We start from the raw sequence: 22,564 nt of genomic DNA, 5'->3' as shown, positions 1-22,564 counted from the left end.
CCGATAGCCAGGACTGCTGATAAATGATGGATAGGGGCTTGGCCAGCTCATCTGCCAGTTCTCTCAGTACCCTTGGGTGGATCCCATCCGGCCCCATCGATTTGTGGACATCCAAGTGCCGTAGCAGGTCACCAACCAGTTCTTCGTGGATGGTGAGGGCCACATCCTGCTCCCCGTCCCCTTCCACCAGTTCTGGGTACTGGGTATCCAGAGAGCAACCGGTTTTGCCGCTAAAGACTGAGGCAAAGAAGGCATTGAGCACCTCCGCCTTTTCCTCATCTCTTGTAACTAAGTTTCCCCCTGCATCCAGTAAAGGATGGAGATTCTCCCTAGTCCTCCTTTTTGTGTTGATGTATTTATAAAAGCGTTTTTTGTTATCTTTAACGGCAGTAGCCAGATTGAGCTCCAGACGAGCTTTGGCCTTCCTAATCTTGTCCCTGCACAGCCTCGCTACATCCTTATAGTCCTCCTTAGTGGCCTGCCCAATTTTCCAAAGATTATAAACCCTCTTTTTTCTCCTAATCTCAAGCCACAATTCTCTGTTGAGCCAGGCTGGTCTTCTTCCCCGCTGGCTCATCTTTGGGCGCATGGGAATAGACCGCTCCTGCGCCATTAGGATTTGCCTCTTAAAGAGCGCCCAGCCTTTCTGGACCCCTCTGCCCTTCAGAACCGCCTCCCATGGGACTCCACCAACTAGTGTCCTGAGCAGCCCAAAGTCAGCCCTCCGAAAGTCCAATACAGTGGTTTTACTGGTTCCCTTCCTGGCCCCGCCAAGAACAGTGAACTCCACCATTTCGTGGTCACTCTGCCCAAGACTGTTCCCGACAATCACATCCTCCACCAGTCCTTCTCTGTTTGTGAAGAGAAGGTCTAGCAGGGCACCACCCCTGGTAGGTTCACTAATCAGCTGCGTCAGGAAGCTATCTTCCACTTTCTCCAGAAACCTCCTAGACTGCTTCCTCTGGGCTGTGTTGTGCTTCCAGGATATGTCAGGGAAGTTGAAGTCCCCCACGAGTACAAGCACCGACGATTTCGCAACTTCTGTCAGCTGCCTGTAGAACTCCTCATCCGTCTCCTCATCCTGGTTCGGCGGTCTATAGCAGACCCCGACCAGGACACTAGCCTTGTTGTCCCTGCCGATCCTAACCCAAAGGGACTCGATCTTGTCATTCCTAGCCTCGAGTTCTACAACATCGAAAGACTCTCTAATATAGAGAGCCACACCGCCACCCCTTCTGTGCTGCCTGTCCCTTCTGAAGAGCCTATAGCCAGGCATCGCAGCACTCCAGTCATGAGACTGGTCCCACCACGTTTCCGTGATGGCAACCAAGTCGTAGCCTGCCCGCTGCACGATGGCTTCCAGCTCCTCCTGTTTGTTACCCATGCTGCGTGCATTGGTGTAGATGCACTTCAGCTGGGCCTTTACCTTATCCTCCGGCCTTGCTATTGTTCCCCCTGGCACAGCCCCAACAGTCCTTGCTTCAGCCCCATCCCCCTTCTCACCTAGTTTAAAGCCCTATCAATGAGCCCCGCCAGCTCAAATAAAAGTAGCTATCAGCTCTGTGTGGTTTCAGGGGTAGATACTCTTCCCCAAGCTCAAAACTACAAAGGAATAAGAGAAGCAGACAGAATAAGGTGTTAAAACAGTGGACTAATAGGAGAGTTTTTTCTGGAGATGCAGTTTATTAGGTAGGCCTACTTCAAAGACCACTTCAGGTATATCTGAAACAGGGTTCACATATCTTCTAAATAATTTAATTAGATTTTTATTTTAAATCATGAATTTATGCATAAATGTTGCTAAAAAAAAAAAAAGATTAGAGCTCTAAACAGGTCAAATAGTACACAATAAAGTGTTAGGAGTGCCTACCTGTATATGCAGGTATACATTTTGATTAAAAAACATTTTAGTTTAGAAAACATATAGTAAATAACTCTCACTGATAAATTTAAGTGTACCTTTACTGCTTGTTTCTTCTGGCAACTGCAATTTTGAACTCTCCATCTGACTGTCCAACTCAGCAGAAGGCAGGCCTATAGGACAAACAAAACAAAACTTTCTGCTCTTTCAGAAAAAAGCAACGTGATGTTAATCCATCAAGTAAACTTTGCTAATATAAAATTCAAGAAATTTGGCTACATGGGATAACAAGGTAATAGCATCAAATAAATTCCCCAGTTCTCTTCCTCTTTTTAAACTTTTCCCGAATTCCCTTTCTTATTGCCAAACAATACAAGAAAACAACCACCACCACCTATATGTTCCCTTGGCAGAGATGCATTTTGGCGGCAAAGCCCATCTTTAAGGTTTATACATTAGCATCAGCTCTACTTCTATCCAAACTAATTTCCAGCTGCAAAGAAAGGAGGAGAAACCCTGTGAGAAACCAAAAATTCAGAGATGGAGCAGATCCACTTCTCTCTCACCTGCTCTATTAGTCAAAAACTTATATCATCAACATTTAAGAATGGACTGGAGCTGTTCATTTTTATAACTAGTATACAAGAAAAAAGTAACCAACTCCACAGGAACCAAACCTACCTGTGCATAATGCAGATTGCTAGACAGACAGCAAAGGTTTGCAGGGTCTCAGGTATGTTTAACACTGTAGTATTTGTCTGAATACGCCATTAAGTTCAGTATTGTAGCTCTGTTAGAAACCAGCAGCCAACGCCAAGAAATGCATTACAACAGCAATATAGTTTTGTGAACCAACGAGGGAAAAATCCTGACCTTAACTGGCAAGATGTGCCATGACTTTTTTTGTTATTAATTAAACAGAAATTAAGTTAAAAGGTCCCTAAATCTCAATCTTGTAAAGCCAAATGATGGCAAATTCAGATTTGGTACAAGATACAGGAGAAATATTAAGCCATTTTTTCAGCAAAACCAGTTCATGCAAATATGGTGTTTTCCACCTGTTAGCTTCTCCTCTATCCATCAGCAAGTGAGTAACAAATCACTTTCCTTACCTCATGGAACCAAATCCTACTGTTATACCACAAGCTTCATTCTGGCTCATATATTTGCTGTAAGTCAGTGAGCACAGAAGTCAGTTTACAGCATTGATCTTCACACCCACATTCAGAACAAAGACTTTGTCTATTTTCACATTGCCAGAGAGATCTATTTCTGGACAGAAGTCACTGTTAGCCCTTCCTTCAAGGGCATTGTCACTTCTTTTTTTCCTAACTTTCTCTCTTTGCTCACCATTTTCAACACCTAAACTGTCAAACAGAACTTCAGCCCACCATCACTGAGATCTGCTCAGATCAGGTTTCATACAGAGAGTGCAATCTAACAGCCAGTGTCCCAAGAGAAGGGGGTCTGAGTGACCTGGCAATATAGAATAAAAGTAATCCATTAGGCGGAAAAAAGGGCTGTGCTAATCTTGCCTCTGCCTCCAGCTTTCCCTTTCTTATCTTGCATGGCTCTTATCTCTGTACTTTCTCACCATTAAGCAATTTTCTCAGAAGTCCAGGCCAAGGTTTTGCAGCTGTGCCATATCAAAGCCAGCTCTTGGACCACGGATGGCTGAATCCTTCCGAGGAGTGTCACAGCTCTAGAATCAAGGCTACAACACTTAACTGGAAAGAACTGAAGTTCCTGATGAAACTGCCAGAAGAGTAAGCTTTTGAAGAGCTAGACAGGAGAGAAAAAAAAAAAAAAGTCTAGCAGGTAGAAAACAGGGAGGTAGAAATTGCCTGGTTTGGTGGGCCAGAGACAGAAGTGAATGTGGTAACACACACACACCACATAAAGAAAAAAAAGTATAACACAAAACAACACATGCAATCTGACTACAGCAAAGAAACTGAGAAACTGTTTGGAGAAGAACCTGAGGGGGAGCAGAAAACATGGTGAAGCACAGGTGAAGATATTTAAATATGGCATGTAACCTCTCTGTAAGTCTTTTATTGCTGTTCTTCAAAAAACAGCAATCTGAGACATGAATATGCCAAAAGAGTCGTATTTACAGGGCCTTATAATGGAAAGGCAAACAAACAAACAAAAACCTCTCTCCCTGGGTGAGAGGAATAACTACTAGCTGGGAATAACTACACAGGAATTTGAAATACTTCTATATATTTGTTTGTAAGGTCTAATTTTTCCCTTGGACAAATAGGACATAATGATCACAGAGATGGTGGCTGAGAATGTAGTCTGGTGTGAGCAAACTGTTTGCATCCAAAAAAATGAGAGTTTCAACAATGACAAGATCTGATAAAAGGAGGCTTGACCAGAATATTCGAGGCTCTCTAGCTGCCAGCATCACAGGATGGTGAAGTAATGTATTTTTGCACTGACAGACTGCTGATCCTGCCTGGGTCCTGCAGGAGCATCTAGCGATGGAAATGCCTCTCACACTACAGAGAGGCAATAGCACCTGATGGCATCACCAGGTCCTCCTGAGTTGGCTGTGCAACACAAACTGCACATGCTTTCGCTCCTGTTTCACCACATACCCAGATCTGCTTTTTAATGTATACTCACAAACCATAACCCGCAGAGCGGCGACGTGATGCCCTTGAAAGTCTGATTCCATCATCTGCTCTTGGCTGCAGGTTGTGGTTACTTTCTTCCACTCCTAGAAGCTCTTCCTGCTGGCAAAGAAAGCGTGGTCAGAAGGGGCTGCTCAAGTGACCAGCGTATGAGTTCCCATTAGGAAACTCACCCTGGCAAGATACAGTCTCCCAGTAACTAGAAAGCATCTTCTAGTGCTGTTTAGCTGCTGTGAGATGTTTCACACTATGTAAATAATACTGATGTGCCCCTAAAGCTTCTTTTCTGCACCAAGTGGTATGGGAAACACATGCCCTGGGGCTTGATAAGCCTAACCCATGAGTCACCTGACTTGACTTTGAATTCTCGAGAAAAGAATAAAAGGAAAACCACCACGTTTATTCAATAAAGTCAAGGTTTAAACTTGGGATTAGAGAGCATGAAACAAAGAGAAACAGAGACATGACACCACTTAGGGTAAACCTAACGTCAGTCTGGTCTTCTAGCTTGACCAGGGATTTCTCCAAGGCGTACCTTGGCTGGGGAAACCAGGCTGGTGACTCACATGCCATATCCAGCATTTTGTCATTCCTGCCAGAGCTAACCTGCATCTCTGTTCACCCTCAGAGACCAAACAGCAGTCCCCAGATCCATTTCACTCCCAGGCACTGTCTTTCAAAGCTGATGTTTCAGTGTAACAGGCACATCCACCCCAACTGCCTCTGGCCTGCATTGCCTGAGGTAAAGCTGCAGCTCTGTTTTCTCCGTGCTTTTTGTTTCTTTCACTTCAGACCTCCCTGATCCTGTTCTCATCTCACAGGAACATAGCTTGCACATTCCAGGTGCGTGGCATGGCACCATGAAAAATAACACAACTGCAATTTTACCCTTGCACCAACTTATTATTTCGTATTAGTGGTCTTGTTGAAGGCTTTACATTTTCAGGAACATCATAGCACTTTATAAACAACACATCAATCCAAGGATTAACTACATAAACATCCTGTTAATCTTGCTGTCACTATTTCACCACCATCTGATGATAACCACATAAGTTATTGCTAATACTAATAATTAGTCTTGACAGATTTGGCACATATAATGGTTTCTACAATCCCTTCCCTGAACAAGCATTTCCATACCTCTGATCACCACCGCCTTGGTGGCACCTGGAGAACCTCCTGCTTTCTCCACAGGGTATCTTAACTCTTTCATCTGATCTCACAATGGTTCTACATACACCTAATTGAAGGGGTCACAGCTACAGAGAAAATATAAACATGGGTTGATAGCATAGGACTGCCTCTGGACATGGTATTTCCTAGTGATGTCATACATCTCATGAAAAGGCTGTAGGCAAAATGAATCTCAGACAGAACTGAAATGAAGAAGGAAAGGCAAAGAGGTGTTGATGAAAGCAACTTTTTGATTTTTCGCTGAGGTGGAACAAGTGGTTTGTTAAAAGAGCAAAGTACTAAGTCACAAATCTTAAAATATAGAATAGTTTTTCAGTTTTTGAAATTTACTTTGACTAAAGTATTTTTTGCTTAGAAGTGGTAACTACATACTTAACACACATGCTGACACAAAAATGTCCCCCAAAAATAATTGTCTTCAAGTTATCAGAAGCAAGTTCCTTAGCAAACTTAGTCTAGGGTTTAGAGTTAGTTCTAAAAACTACATTTTTTTACTGTGTATTTATACTGACAAATCAATTCCTTGGATAACAGATGTTTAAAAAGGAACTGCTAAACTTTCACTGGTAGTTACATTAAAGAGAAGTATAAGGGCAGAATTCCTGAATGCAAGAACGTTAATCAGTGCATGCCCTTTACATTTTACGAAAAGCAAAAGATTCACATAAAGAAACCATTATTTCCCAGCTATGACTTTACTGCATAGATTTATCTTGTATCATTTTAAGATTCAAATTCATTTTGCTAAAGAGCATATGTACTTTTAATATTAATAGTAAAAAAAAATGTTGTGTCTTTGGGGTATTAACACTGTATTAAACACCCCCCCACACACACACCATTTCTTGAAACACGACAGTATATATTAACTAACACAGATTTGCACAACACTTTAAAACCTCTGGATTCTTGCATGGTGCACAAACAAGGGAAGTCTGTTAACAAAGCTAATGCTGTTCTGTTTGTAAGGTCAAGCATGAAATAGTATTACATTCATAAAATGGTATTACATTCACCTACTACTTTGCACTCACCCATAGCTCAAAATGGGATAATGAAGCAGCGTGACTTATCTAAACGTAATGGAACTGTGGTGGCTTCACCTGGCTATCAATAATTGCTGAAATTTACTCAACTTGTGAAAAGTGAAGAGGGAGTAAGTTGTGGAGATGCCACTTGCTTCTCCCATTGCAAGGTGTCTGCCATGTTATGCCATTTAAAATAGTGCTGGGAGGGACTTTTCACAAAAGAATTGACACATTACACATCACTTCATCCGCCCTTCAAAAGACCAAACAAGATGCCAGGACTTCTAGCTAAGCAAATGGACTGCTGAAACCAAGAAACTATGTTCACATTAGAGTGTTAATGGCATGTTCTTGTCCATCAATAGCAAAATCTCATCCAGCCTGATGTTAATACCGTGTGGGTAGACTCACTATTTGTTTTTATATATAAAGTGTATTAACATGCTAGAAATTATTTAAATTGCTTAATTTTTGCAGACATATTTGATTGAGCTAATATTTTTTCCTCAAACTTCCTTGCTTAAGTATCTTAAGCTGTCTTCCAAAATGTAGTCACTCACATTTTCTATACTTAATGTATTGTTGGTTTTTCCATTTCCTAACCTAGCTAAAAATTAAAAAAAAACCAACACACTGCTGCTTAGCTATAACATAAAAAGTCAATAATACAATGAAAAAGAAATCAGTGTGATATTGTAGAAATATATTAATATTCAATATTATTAATGTTAATAATATTGTTAGTAATATTCAGTATTATTAATGTTAATAATATTGAATATTACTAACAATATTATTAATAATATTATGTACTATTAATAATATTATTAATAATATGTATGTTCTGCTACAAAGAAAAGCTCTGTAGAGGACTAAATACTCAACATATTACATAGAACTACTCGAGAGCTCTTTATTGTGGTTACTTCAAACAGGAATCCATTCTCTGCTTTTTTTCCAGGGAAACACATTTTACTGGAAAAAAAGAAAAAAAGAAGTTATAATTCAGAATATTTTAAGAGAAACCATATTTCATTTTAAAGTGGTTTGTGTACAAATCAGTATATTTCATTTTTCTGAACTGACTCATGTTTTACTTTCTGGCAGTTAACAAAAACAACAACAAAAGAGGTGACCTCTCCCTTTGCCTCAGCGGAATGTATTGGCTTCCATTCTCATCCAGGGAGAATATTATAAATTTATCTCTGACTAAACTCCTTGGTGTGTGGGAGTCACATAAGCAGGTGATTCACAGGAAAGTTATTTTGGTAAAGGAAGAACACCTATAATATTTTTTAAAGGAAAAAAATAAAACACTTTTCCCCTTGCCCACCCCTCCAGGATGCTTAAAATGGGAAAATCTGGATAAATAATGAAGTTACAAGGTGCTTTGGGATATTTCAGTAATTCAAATTATAATCAATTTATGAATGTTGACATACTTGCATATCCTGTTGAGATTAAAAATCTCTAGGCTTGTAAAATCTTGATTTTTCAGGACTTTGATTCTTGGGGAAAGCAAAACAAAACAATACCTTTAAATATGAGCTTTTAAAATCAACAAAACTCAGCATTCAAATACCAGACTATTTTTGTGCGGGGCATTTCAAAATCCTCTTTAGCTCTCACAATAGCCCCTTCAGAGAGATTTATATAGAGTGTATCAGGTGAGTGTAATTATTCTTCTGCTGGAATTCCCCTATTAACACTTTAATTCATGCTTCAAGGAAAAGAACATTTTCCTATCCAGGTTACTCCTCAGTGATACAACTGCAGCTTCCTGGAGGTGAGATTTTTGTGTATCACGTTATAAGTTTAAGAAATCTTAATTTCACAATTACATTCTGATTGTGCAAACGCAAGTCCATGTGGGCACCAGGTGGATGCAAACCAGTTCCCGTCAGGTAGTGAAGCTGCCTTGCCACCTGAAACTCATCTTTCCCAGGTCTCTGTCTTCATGGAAAGTACCATGGTGAAAACAAAACAAGACTGCACCTTAGAGAAAAAGCAGTCAAGCATCTTGAATTCCTTTGGCCTTGTTATACTTCAAAAGGATTTATAACCTAAAAAATCCAGGAGACTGTTGATATCTAATGTTCTTTTACATATTAATGCTCAGTTTGCTTTTCCCCAGTATTTCCCTGTTTTTACAAAATACTCTCATGTGTTTGCCCATAGGGATGCATTGAATTCCCTATTCTATCTCAGTAATGAACTTATTACTGTGAACAGGAAGTACCCAGTGAATGTTTTTTGCAGTCTCATTTTTTCCCATGATACAAACAGGCTGTGTCAGTACTGCACCAAAACCCCTTAGATTAAAGACTTAGCTGTTGATGGAGTATCACCAAGTAAAACCTGTCAATGGTTTTCTCTGACAGCTAAACTAACGTCTTTTAACCAGCAGCTGCTGAGCTCTAACAAGCATAAAATTACATTGATCTTAATCAGATCAGACACCAGCTTCTCTCAACTCTACCTCAAAGACTATCTGATTTCATGCTTCATTATAAAATCAATTAATCGTTTCATTGCCTGGTCATTTTATGTGTTATTTATAAAACATATTGGTTGATATTCTAAAGATTGCAGGCAGTCAGGATATTTTGTCTGGGAACCCCAAAGGATATGTATGGAAAAACGGGATTATAAAAGACAGGATTATAAAAACAATGTTATAAATGAGTTCACCTGATCATCCAAAATGGCATAATCAATTGTACCAGCCACAGGGCATTTCCTGCATGCCTAAAAGCCCAGCTTTCCTATGAATATCCTGGTCTTTTTACTATTAAAAAAAAAAAAAAAAAAGAGAGAGAGAGAGAGAGGGAGAAGTGCCATTCACAAATCCACCCCCAGCATTACCTTTTGCAAGTGCGCTCACACTTCCCAAAGAAGAGCTCGACCTCCATCACCTCCATCGAGCTGACAGCTGAAACATCTTCAGTGCAGTCAGTTGGTTTAGAAGCTGAAATTAAGCATGAAACACTGAGTTAATTAGCAAAGACAAATAACTAGTGACTACAGTATGCCAGACGTGGAGTATTTAAACCACAATGTTTTGTTGCTTTACAATAATTATTTCATTTTCCGAGCAACTTGGAAATTTGAGTGGATGTTTATGGAAAACTGGATCATTCACTCAAGCATGACTTTCCAAATGAAGTTTATTTTAAAGGAAGCTATTTATAGTTTACTCTATCGAGTTTTTCATTTACATCTAGATTCAGCAAAGCACTTAAGCATGACGCATTTGAGCTCAAGATGCACTTCCATGAATATTTAACTAGAAACATTCCTTTCAGACAAACATGATTCTAACATTAGCAAGAAGGGAAAGAATTTGTTAAGCTTAAGCCCTGAAAAAGATATGCATATATCTTTTCTACTACAGACAGTCAGTGATGTCTGGAAATCTTTATTTCTATTTTTATCTTTTGTTCCATTTGCCATGCATGCGTTCCAAAGAACACTGGGCCTTAGCTTTCCCAAATAAGCATTCCTAAAACACTTGATTTTTTCCTTGAACTCAATTTTACAGTGTAGTTTTATCTACTATTTCTTAAGCTTATTCACTGATAATCTGTTGTACTCTCTTCCTCTGTGATTTACAAATATTCTTCAAAAGGAGTACAATGACTTTTCTTTAACCCTGGCCTACTTTTATGGTATCAATAATGTTATATAATATCATTTATATTTATTGCTGCTCTTCTGAAACCATTCCTCATTAATAATGAAGCTGTACAGGTCGTGGTCAAAGCTGTGCTTCATGCAGTGCAGCATCCTCCTCTTAACAATGACCACTAGTGATTGTTTCAAAGGACATGCACTAGGACTTAAAAAAAGGAGCTTACTCCTGACAGAACAAACTTTCAGCCAATTAATTAAAAGTCAATTTAGGTCTCCTCTCACATTTTTTATTTGATTTAGTCAATACCATGGCAGTGCCTAACAGTTGGATAATTTGAACAAGCATGTACCCTGCTTTAGAGTCCTAAAGCCTAGGTTTTTGGAGTCCTAAAAGCCAGGTTTTAGCCAAGTGACTGGATGCCCTTCAGTGAGCAATGCAAGATTCTCCCAGAGTAAAAGCATTAAAGAGGGGAACACTGATCTCAAACCAACTTAAAGTGTCTTACATTTCAGGTGTTCCTTTATCTTTTACATAGAAGTGGCTGAAGTCTGCAACATTTCAGGTGCCCCACTCTAGGTCTGTGTCTGTTGGTCATGGTCCCACTTCTGCCTGTTCCTGGAAAGTGACCCTCACGCAAATCTTATATTTCTTGAAGCTTCTTCACTACTGCTCTGTCCTGTCCCAGCACAAAGCCTAATAGCTGTATTTACCTGCATTGCTTCAGTACTGGGAAATCACCTTTATCAAACTTGTCAAACTAGTGAAAACCCAAGGAGTATGAGTTGAGGTCACACGAGGAGGATCATGTCTTGTGGCAGATATGTCCTAGAGGATGGGATGAGCACAATGCAATGCTTGATAGTTACTTAAGAACCTGCCTTGAAAGGACACACTCCACCAGCACAAGTAGGGCCTCAGATCCTGCTCTGCACAGGACATCACACTTGCAGCATGTTGGATAAAGCCTTACCTATCCCCATGGGCTCCCAGAGTAGGAGAGCAGCAGAACTTCTGTACTACAAGCATAGTAAATGCCAGATGGAAAGCGTCAGAAAATAGTCTGAAGGAGGAAGCCTCACTCTGAACACCTGACACTAGATAAGCACATCTGACAAGTCTTTATCTATTACTCTTCTGGAATGAGGGTGTGCATTTTTCCTTGACTCTGTAAGAATTAGTTAAAATACTTGTTCAGGCAAATCTACTTACAACAGCACTTTTATCAGCTTTTATTAGTTAGGCTGATTGTATATAGTACTCATGAACTGAGAATTACATTTCCTCATGCATGTCATCCATGAGAGCATGACACTTTTTTTCCAGGCTTATGCCTTCACTATGTCAGAATCCAAGGGTGACTGGGGACTTGCTGAATATTCCTCCCCAATCACGTGACTAGGAAGACAGTCACCAGGTTTAAAGAAAAGACTACTTGGAGAAAGACTGTTTCCTATAGGGAAAAAAAAAATGCTATGGATCATAATGACAGCAGTTTTGTTATTGACAATTTGTCTTTTCTACTCAGTATATAAAAAATGAACATCACCATCTGGCTGCTGCAGGGATGCCACTTAGGAGTGAGTGGTTCAAAGTCTTACTAAATCATGAACAGGCCAAGCCAAGTTGTTTTCAAGTTACTGCCACATAGGTTGCAGAAGCCCTTCGCTTACTGCTAAGAACTCTTATCGAGTCCTAAGGAAATCATGTAACACCTTCCTGGAATAAGCCCTAAATTTGCATAATGTACTTGGGTACTGAAACTTTTCATAGGGTATCGCACAAGTCCATAAAATATTTTGGGTTTTCACTTGGCGGGGGGAAAGAGGTTGGACCAGATGATCTCGAGACAGTGACTAATTTCAACACCATAATCTGTAGCAGCAACGCTAAGCAATCATACTATTACCATTACATTCTTGCACATATAACATCCATTTTTGCATCATCTGCAGTTTTCATTGGTCTACAAATAACTGCAAATAGTTCCTATTGATTAGCTCCTAGTTGGTGGATAATGTGAAGAAATGAGGTCAAAGATAGCTTCAGCAATGGAACAAACACATCATCTATAGCATTAGGGGTCGGCTAAAGTGTTTGCAACCAAAGTCATGAAAAGGACAAATCTTTCCAGCATCTCAATGTGTTAAAAGAGATTATGTTTACATTGTCTTTGATTGCTTTTTGGTTCAATTCCCTACATAAGCATAGAAAGACCTATGTAAAATAAAACTTGTGAGAAAATACATGTATAAACAGTGCTAAACTTAGAGGATGTATGCCAACATTTTTCTCCCTTTTTTTTTTTTTTGTTCTCCAAAGAATGCACATAGATGTTATTCCTGAGTCACTGAGTAACTAAATCAATATATATATACCCTTGTAGGTGACAATTCTTCCTTGCTTTCAAACACTCAAGTGTAAATAGAGCCGCTCCCGGTAAATTCCTATTGTTCTTTCACACCAAGGCACTTCACTGGGTCTCATGCAGTGTCCTTGAAGCCCTTATTCTTCACAGTACAGAAGAGTTTTTATGCCTTGATTTCTATCAGATGACTGATTTGTTTGAGATTGGAAAGAGAAGCACCACTCTTCAGTTTCTACTGGGGATAAAAGTCTTCCCAGACAACTCAGAAAAGAGGGATCCTTACCTCTCTAGGTGGATTTTTGTCTGTGGACTCCTTGCATTTCCTTTCTGGCCAGAATTGTCCTCACTCATGGTCAGAGTAATCAACACTGTCATCAACAGCTTCCTTAAATGAAGATTCGGCTTCCTTAAATGAACACAAAATTTTAATATCAGTTACTTTAGCTCAACAGCTCTCAAAAGTTTATAAAATATTATATCAACTCTCAAGAACACACAAAGCTACTTGCATTTCTTTAATTACTATAATAAAAAATCAGAAAAAAATCTGCAATGATTTTACTGTTTCTCTAGTAGAAAAACAAAAGTATAATACTGAAAGCCTGTACAGTGACAGAGCTTGACTAAAAGAAAACTTAACAGGCATTTAATGAGTTTAGTGACATTTTACTGTAAGTGGCAATTTTGAAGAAGAAAGCACTCTATAGGAAGAATTTTGGTATGGAAGAAGAGACAGATGAAGCATGCTGAACATATTCTACAATGTTTTCCTATTGTGTGAAGACAGGAAATCCATTTGTTTGGGTTATGCATTGCGTGGTGAGAAGCAGATCATATTTACCACTTAAGGAGACTTTATGCTTTTCACACACATCACAGAAGGAAATGATATGGTATTGTCTCATGTCAGGAGATGCAATGATTGGGATGGCTTGGGTGCCTTCTCCCAGACTCCAGTGGTTACCTGGATAAATAAAACTCCACCAGTCACTCATTCAGGCAGGTCAGGAGATGGGTAAAGAGGTGAGAAAGCTGCCTGCAGGCAAGCTGTTGGACTGATAGAATAATATTTAGGGTTGGACAAATAACTCTGCTTTGTCCTCAGGCATGCAACCCGCCTGGTGCAACCCAGGTCTGATGTTCAGCCCCACCCTACCAAGACAGTCATCTCTTCCAAGCCCCATGTTGCAACCTGCTTCCCTCTCTTCCTGATGCTGTCTGAATCAGTGGAAACAAAAGGGTGCATTGTCTGAACTAGTGAGAGGTTATATCATGGTTTCCAGAAAAAAAAAAAAAAAAAAAAAGAGCACCCAAAAAAGAAAACAGAAAGATATGTTATCTTGTCTCAATTTCAGTCCCCTGCAGAAGTGCAGAGATTATTTAATGTACGGAGGGATTAGGAGAACATTACTACTCATGGGCTGTTGCATATCCGCATATTGATGCTAAGCATAAAACAATGTTGTGTGTCAAACTTTGTGTCATCCAGTAAGACATTTCCAAATAGGTTAGAACTCCACAAGAAACTTCAGGTAAAAAAATTATCTCAGTTATCAAAACAGCAAAGAAGCCACCGTGGAGACAAAAGACAATTTACACAGGTACTTAATGCTCTTAGAAAGACCTATTTTAGCTAAGAAAAACACACTTATACATGTAGATAAAGATGTTGCGAAAGCCTTAAGATTACAGCAAATATTTTGAACAAGACATCAAAATAGTTGCAGTCCAAGCAATTTATGTTTTCCTACAATTTTATGAGAGTGGGTGTAATGGTCCAAAATATGTATGAGTGAATCAAATGTTTTACATCAACGTTCAAGTATTTTTCCTTCCCCCAGCTGACAATGACAAAAATATGAATGCCTGTAACTCTGCAGAACTTAGTATTTTCACACGGTGCGTTTTTTTTTTCTTCCTGTTAACAAAAGGTTCTCAGACATCAATCCCACCCAAACCTTACTAGAAATATTTCTGGTGAAGTGCTGTGTTGCCCTTGGCTAGCCCTGTAAGTGGTGAGTATCCTTAAGAGTCTTAATGATAAGGCTCCCAGCTCAAACAGCAAAAGCATTCAGTGAACTTCTGTGCAAACACCACTTCAGTTTGCCACTTTCTGTACTTAAGAATCACACACACAAAAAAAATAGAGCTATAAATTTAACAGCAAAATACATGTAGCCCCTTTAGCATTCTCACAGTCAGTATTTGCTGAATGCATCAGCTTCATGACCACAGCTGTCAAAAAGGGAAGATTTTCTGATTTTCTCTCCTTAAAATTCTACATTTTATGGAGGGAAAAAAAAAAAAAAGGAAGGAAGGAGACGAACAAAAATATTTGGGGTGGTGGCTATTTGAAAGTATTACTGTTTACTTTTTTAAAGATGGTTGTGTTATCTGAATCTCATTATAAGAAAATTGGGAGGAGGAGGAAGGGCAGAAAAAAACATTTTCACAACATGATGGTGGAGGATTAAGTAATGAAAATCAGAAACCTCTTAGGAACGACTTGCCAAAAAGGAATCTCAACCATTTCAAACTTATGCAAGGGAAACAACAGCAAGACAGACGGCATTCTGACTTGAACAAGGGAATAAAAGTACTGATTCTGACCTTCAAGGCTCAACTCTGTGAAAGCTGGATGTATTTCACATTATTTCCTGTTACACTGAGGAGAAAAGAAAACAAATCCAGGCATCCTAACAGGGCAAGCTCTCATCTTCATATGAATTAAGGCTCAAAACACTGAAGTTGCACTGATGTGAAACAGTAATATAATTAGGGTTACTTAAGATCATTTTATTCAAAAATGACTTCCTCTGGCCACATCAGTTTCCTCTCTGCCACTTCTATCACTTTGGAAACTGTACTGCTATCTCTAGCAGTAAATCTCTAGCCAATTGCTCATCTTATCTATACAAACATATCTGAGACACTCATCTCCCCAAAGCTGAAATGAGAACATTAGCAGAAAATATAGTATTTTTTCCCCTTCTGCTTCTAGAGAGGCAATGTAAAGAGAGAATGCTGTGGTTTTGCTCTGCACGTTCATAATTAATGCTGTGTCTGGCTATCAGAGAGAGAACATCAAATGCAACAATGCTTGGAAACCGTGTTTTGACCCAGATCATGATTCCAGGTACCACACGTATTTTGTGCTCTCTGGTACCTTTGAAAACAGGTCCTCCATTATCCAGAGCTGCAAGTTGAGAGTCTTAAGCCACACTTCTCTATCTCCATCCACAGATGGAAGATCACCAGAATGGAAATAGATGGAATCACAGAGTCACTTCCACCGAAAAAGACCTTCAATATCATCAAGTCCAACCATCAACCTGACCTACAATGTCCCATCACTAAACCACGTTCCTTACTGCCACATCTTTGAGACTACATATCCACACCTCTCTCAAATACCTCCAGGGATGGGGATTCCACCACTTCCCTGTGCAGCCTGTTCCAATGCTTAACCAACCTTTCCATAAAGAAATTCTTCCCAATATCCAGTTCTTCCTAATATCCATTGCAACAGCATGTAGGAAAGGAAAAGCTATCTCAGCCTGGAGTATTCAGGTTGTCCTCATCGCAGGCTGGAGAGTTTTCCCCATCTGATTATCTTTTTAATTGTGTTTGGTATTTGCTGATTTATAATTAGTTCTGCTGTTTTGCACCTGGTTTGATATCAGACAAATACCAGCTCCCTTCTGCTGCACTTTAAGCCTCTAAACAAAAGACACTGCCTTCATATATTTAAGCCTCAACAACTGCAGACAAGCATAAGATGGAGATATTCATGGCTAGACTTAGAAACAGCCTCCAGGTCTACCCACCATGCTTTGTATTTTGCTTCCTATAGGCAAATGAGGAATGAAGCTATCTACCAGACACATGCTTGCCTGTTACATTTTGTGCCCAGAGCTTTAAATAACAGCAAGTACGTACCCTTAAAACAGCATGCCCACAGGTTTTGACGCTACACGGACCCAAATGAGGGCATGGAGGAAAGGCTGGAAGGCCAAGTGTTTGCACCATGGGGCAGAGCAGCATGCATCAGAAGTCCCCCTCAGCCTCAGCCAGACAGAAGTATTGCATGCTGCGTGTTGCTCATGCACAGCACAGCCAGCTCATTGAGGAACAGGCATACTACGTGATCCAAATGCACTTGTGCAAGAGCTTGTCTGCAATATCAGGAGCCATGACTACAAAGAATAGAGGAGGCCCTTTTACCTACCTACTTTAATTCATACCAGCTATGGAAAAAGTAAAACAAAGAATAGCTGAGTAGCTTCTGTTTAAGCACTTCAGACTACTGCTTAATTCAGGGAGAAAGCAGAACAGAAAGGAATCCAAATAGGAGATTAAGAGCTATTTATTCTGCCATGGCCTTTGACAAGCAGAACATACAGAATCCCTTTCTCCTTAAGCACAAAAGCATAAATGGTCAATTTCCTTGCTCATAACTCCATAACTATTTTCTATTGACTTCTGTTAATTTTTCTGCTGACTTCTATGCTCAAAGCCTTCCCGGCTTTTGAGTTCAATAAGTCTCTGATCCACAGAGACAGATTCATCACTTCTACCTCCTCTCCCTGTAATCAGTTCCAAGAACTGCCTCAATTTCTTGGAGTTCATTCTTTCTCAGAACTAACCATTAATCAAAGATATCCAGTGTTTCAGCTAAACAAGCTCATTCCTCAACTAGTATTTTCAATGAGATTTTCTTATATATTATTGTACATCTTGTCTATTATTGTACTGCATCTAACCTCCTTCAACATAACCATACCTTTGGGACACAGTGGGCCTCAGATGTTGGCTAGCTGCAGGATTAGGTAAGCGTACCTGGTCTCTGAAAACAGACTCAAGCATTTCCCTCATGGATTTATGCTTGGAGACACCTGTACTGGCTTTTACCATTATTAAAACAGTTGCTGATGGAAAGTCACTACTGGGATTACGCAGATTGCTTTAGAAGGGGAAACCTGGCTTTTGGGTGTGATGACCCACTTACTTACATGCTTCATGAGGCACCTACAGCTCTATTGCATGGGGGCAAAATTAAGCCTTATGGACTGACTTGTTTGTCTTGCTTACTTGGCCAGATCACCCCTGCATGTTTCCAGGAACAGAAAACGTCTCCTACAGCAATTATCTGGAAAAGAAATGAAACAAACAGCATTTTTAAACGCTGTTTGTCATGATCCAACTTGGTTTATGGTATTGAATGATTCATTTTGCTGAATCACAAAGAACAACTGAGAGATTTTTTTGGGAAATCTTACATTTCAAAAGGTTGAAGAGCAGGATTTCCCTTCCCTTGGCCTCAACGTGTATATCTGCAGTCTGGGGGCATGCCCTCCCTGCCCCAGCCCTGTGTCTGCTCAGGATGCCCCTGGGGCTTCCTAGTGAGATCCTTTAGCCCAGGAAATAAAGAAGATGAATGTTTTTCTTTTTAAGAAGGTTGCTCTTTAAATGCTTGTGTTATTTGTATTAAGTTATGCATTTGTGCAGTGATATCCCTTCTGAAACTGATGTGGACATAATCAGGGAAATGGCACAAACTGTGTTACATTATGAGGTTTAACATTTAATTACATTGGCCTACTTATATGAATCAGATACTACTCTCTTACTCATAAAACACATCTGATTTCTTCACATGAACAATTGTGATACAAATGCAAAGGTCTACAAGTGGATGAAACCCCATGATTTAACTATCCAGACAGTGTCTCCATTTTTCAAGTTTGATCACATGCATGAAACGACAAACAAAGCTCTCTTATCCTCTGCAACTTTTACACAAATATTTAATTCTTAATTATTACTTCCTTTTGACAGAGGGAAAACAAAAAATTAATTGAAATATGAAAAGCAGCTGACTGACCCTGACATGATGATGTGTTTTTTTTTTTCCCCATTCCACATGGGAACTTCTGCAGAATGTAATGGGAAATAAAGCAGAGAGACCACAGACGGATATGGGTAAGGCATCAGCTGACATGCCACGGAGCCCCAGTCTGTGTCTCCATGCTGAATTGTGTCTTCTTTGCACAAAAGCTCTCTGCTGCCAGGGGCACAGAAATAAATTTACCAACGAAACCCCAAACCCCCAAATGGCAAATGTCTGTTGATTGCTTCGTTAAGCTGCAAAACCAGATCACATTAGATCTGATTGATCATTAAACTTTGCCTCTAACTAAAGCTTCAGTGATGTTGGAGGGACAGATATGCATGGATAATCTTCCAGATGCATTCCTGACCCTTTCTGTACATTTCTTAAAAAATTAATTCACTAGTAATTCAGTATGCAGTAATTCACTATGAAGATGTTAAATGTGAAGACTTTGCCAAAATGAAATACGTGATATTTTCAGTCATGCCATCATACTTTCTTCTTTGAGCAAAACCTCTTGTAAATTTAGGTTGAATTTGTGAAACATTAGATCAGTCTGAAGCTGAATTTCTCTGGCTGAATTTATGAAAAGAGAAGAAAAAATGCCGGGCTCTGTTACATATAAACATAAAAGGCCAACTGCCACTGGTGCATTTCCAGTTTTCCAAGTACAGGAACAATATCCCTTGTTAAGGAACTTAACATTATGAAAGGTAGTATTATTCTTCTCCTATATCTTATACTTACTGACTTGAGCAAATGAACATTTATTAGTAAAAGAAAAATGCTCTAATTCATAAACAGGCAGGGATGGCTGGGTGAGATAATTTCCAAGGAAGTGGAGATGACTAATTCTATATAGACAGCAAAATTTTTGGCTTGAGCACTTGAGGACCCTTCTGCTGCAGATATTCCTCCTGAAACATGCAACAATGTCTCACCACCCAGGCTTGCAGCTGGGCAGAAGAATGAAATAATGCTGCATCTTAGTTCAAACCTTCCACCTAATTACTAGCATTGGGATGCAAGGTGGAGCAGTAACTGGCAAAGAGGTAGGAAAGGGCTGACAGCAATTCAGCAGCCAGGGGAATGGTCCTTCAGTGCTTAGGGGATGATGAGCAAAGATGTGGGCTGTACTGCACTGATCCTATAACACCCTGTGAATGCTCTGAAAGGGACATCTGCTGAGCTAAATCTTGGATTTAGTTTTAATCCATGTGGCTTCCTCTGCATTTATCTAGGGTTTTCAAACAGACCGGAAAGCCTCGGTGCTGACCAAGGAAGAAAAGAGGTCATTCAGTAAATGTCTTCATATCCATGTATCACATGCACAGAGAACCGGCTTGGTGATTCTACAAAATACCCAAACACATGCCTGCAGAGCTTTGCACAGGGCTCACCCAGTGTGGACTGCAGCCAACCACAAAAAAAAAAAAAAAAAAAAAAAAAAAAACAAAAAAAAAAAACACACATAAGTTTCTTTATCACCAAAGGGCAAAGGGCTAAAATGCAACCTTCTGGGTGGCAAGGCAACAGATTCTCCTAAGAAAACACCTCTGCCATTGACAGCGATGAGGTGGTGACTGATCTGAAATGATGTCTCTCCACCCAGATTAGATCCTCACTTACAGACCAAAATCTCAACCAGTTTGTTTTCACAGTCCTAAATACAGAAGCAAATATCACTTCAATGAAGAGCCCTCATGCAACAAATTGTGATACAAAGTCCCAGGCCAATTGCATACAACTATCAGTCCATCAATTTTTTCATTCTGTCAACAGCTGTTACAGGGTGAAAGGGCAGCATAAATGGAGAGCTTAATCTGCAAGAAATCACAACCAGAGGAACTGAAGCTTAAATCAGTTCGATGCATTACCAACTTCATTATTTTAAATGCACAGGCACAAATCTGTTCTAATTTTAGGAAGCAAAGGAATTTATTTCATTGTTCACATGTGCAGTGAGTGGCATGTAGCAGAGAAGAAGAATTATTTTTTCTTCAGAAGAATAAACCTACCTCTGATCCTGTAAAAAGCTGTGTTCACCTGAGTAACATGTGCTTCTGAAAAACAATATTTGTAAATCTTACAGTGTAGTTCTGCCACAGGCTGCAGAGCTTTTCTCGTCGATTTCCTACAGGTAAAGTAAAAAAGGGCTTTTTTGTTTTTTGGTTTTTTGTTTTTTTTTTTTTTTTTTTTTTTTACTATCTTGTAATTCATTTGAGGTATAATCCTACTGCAAAGAAGTGCTTGTGCTTTATACCAACTAAACATAGAAAACTTCTGGAGAGAAGGTACAGTTTTAACTCATTAATCACCTCATATTAAAAGCAAATTACCGGTATTCTTACCATACATTCTTTACCACGTAATCCAGCCAAGGCAGGAACAAGCTGCCGGGTGTTAAAAACAATTCCTGGAGAATTCCTTCTATTTCACCTCTAAAAGGGTTCATAACCAGAACCCTCAACATGTGTCTGTATTCCACACTCTACTCTAACATAAGCTTCACAGTGGCTCAAAACCTTGCAAATATTTATGAAATAAATTTGTTTCCTATTAGATCCATTTACGTCTTCACCAAAAGCAAAGCTTTTGAGAACCACAAATACCAGTTCAATTTTCTTATAATGAAATGGAAAGAGGAATTCCCAGCTGCTTCTCTGCAACTGAAGGAACTGCCATGGTGCCTTAGGCTGCTTTAAATATTTAATGACCAATTAAAAGCCAGTAAAATATGGCTTTAGTTAAAGCACTTTTAACTTCCCTCTTTGGGATGTACTCAAAACTACCCCATTCCATTGACATGCTGGAGGAAAGGAACATTAAAGCATAAAGCAGCATTGTAAATTCAAGGCAAACTCAAAAGCAAGGAAATGCCACCATTAAGGTTAGCCTAGAAATTTGGCTCAGAACTCAGATTATACCAGCCCTGATTAATTTTTTGTATTGGTTTGTTTTTTTGATAAAACTGTCTCTCAGCTGTAAAAAAATGGCGGTGACCAAAAGGTCAGCTGCTAACACTGCTGGAATAGATTTATTGCATGGAAATGGGTTGACCCGCAGCAAGTGACTGATGGAGCTACAAGGCTCTGGCACCTCCTTATCACAGGGGTGAGTGTTTTGGTTAGTGTAGTGCTCTTCATCTGCAAAGAGCACTGATACCCACTGACTTACAAAAAAAATAAAAATGAATGAAACCCCAAAACAGATCTGTGAGGCACAAGTCAGACCTATTCCTTTAACACCAACAAGTCTTTCTCCAACACCACTGCAGGTAGACGACACAGGAACAGAAAATCAAAGCACAGCAACATTGAACAGACTTTGTTAAGGGCAAAGTACAAATGAACTGGAGTAAAGAGGGAAAACATTAAAAGATAAGATAAGGACCAGTAACTTCACAGAGCTCTGACTACTAATGTGCATTACTCATGCACAGGGTTTACTAGAATATTCTTTCCCCTTCTTCACTGGTAACAACAACTACAACCACCTCTTAAATCCCTTAGTTCTTCATGAAAAAGGCCTGGAAGTTTATTTTATTTTATTTCTGGCTCCTCTGTTTTAATGTAATTGCAGGTAATTAATATGTTGTTTTATACTTAGGTCAGATCATGGCTGTATGTTAGTTAGAGATAATCTAACATAGCCAAGACATTTCTTGGCTTGTTCCATGCCTTTTATTTTTTAATAAAAAAATAAAAAATAAAAAAAAAATCTTGCTCATATCCCCATTGTCTGACCATTCAGATGCCTACTTATTTTTTACCCCAAAAAGCATTTCAAAGTATTTCTTTCCCATGAACTCAAGCTGAAAACCTCCGGTACCCAATTTACTGCAATAGTGTTTTGTTTTGTTTTTTATATATAAAAAAAAAAAGTCCCAAAGAGCTTGCTTGTTATTCTGTTATCCAAGGAAATGATGCATTTGGGGTGTGTGT

General features: G+C 39.4%; 1 protein-coding gene across 15 annotated transcripts in view; it reads right to left on the bottom strand.

Moving 5' to 3' along the window:
• Nucleotides 1–22,564, bottom strand: part of LOC137856401 (melanopsin-like) — a 76,761-nt gene that overhangs the window by 43,769 nt on the left and 10,428 nt on the right. For 10 of the 15 annotated variants that reach the window (XR_011096427.1, XM_068681757.1, XM_068681752.1 and 7 more), the window contains exons 2-5: nucleotides 13,011–13,133; nucleotides 9,594–9,696; nucleotides 4,496–4,602; nucleotides 1,960–2,034 (exon numbers count right to left, since the gene is read on the bottom strand). The gene's annotated coding sequence lies outside the window, so the exon portion shown is untranslated. Of the gene's footprint in view, nucleotides 1–1,959; nucleotides 2,035–2,973; nucleotides 3,294–3,455; nucleotides 3,602–4,495; nucleotides 4,606–9,593; nucleotides 9,697–13,010; nucleotides 13,134–22,564 lie in introns of those variants that run through there. The other 5 variants (XM_068681748.1, XM_068681749.1, XM_068681747.1 and 2 more) reach the window with 3 other exon arrangements.

Source organism: Anas acuta, chromosome 4 (assembly GCF_963932015.1).
Source record: "Anas acuta chromosome 4, bAnaAcu1.1, whole genome shotgun sequence".
NCBI classification, from domain to species: Eukaryota; Metazoa; Chordata; class Aves; order Anseriformes; family Anatidae; genus Anas; species Anas acuta.
Note: the sequence above shows the minus strand (reverse complement) of the source record. Positions and strands in the feature narration are given on the sequence as shown.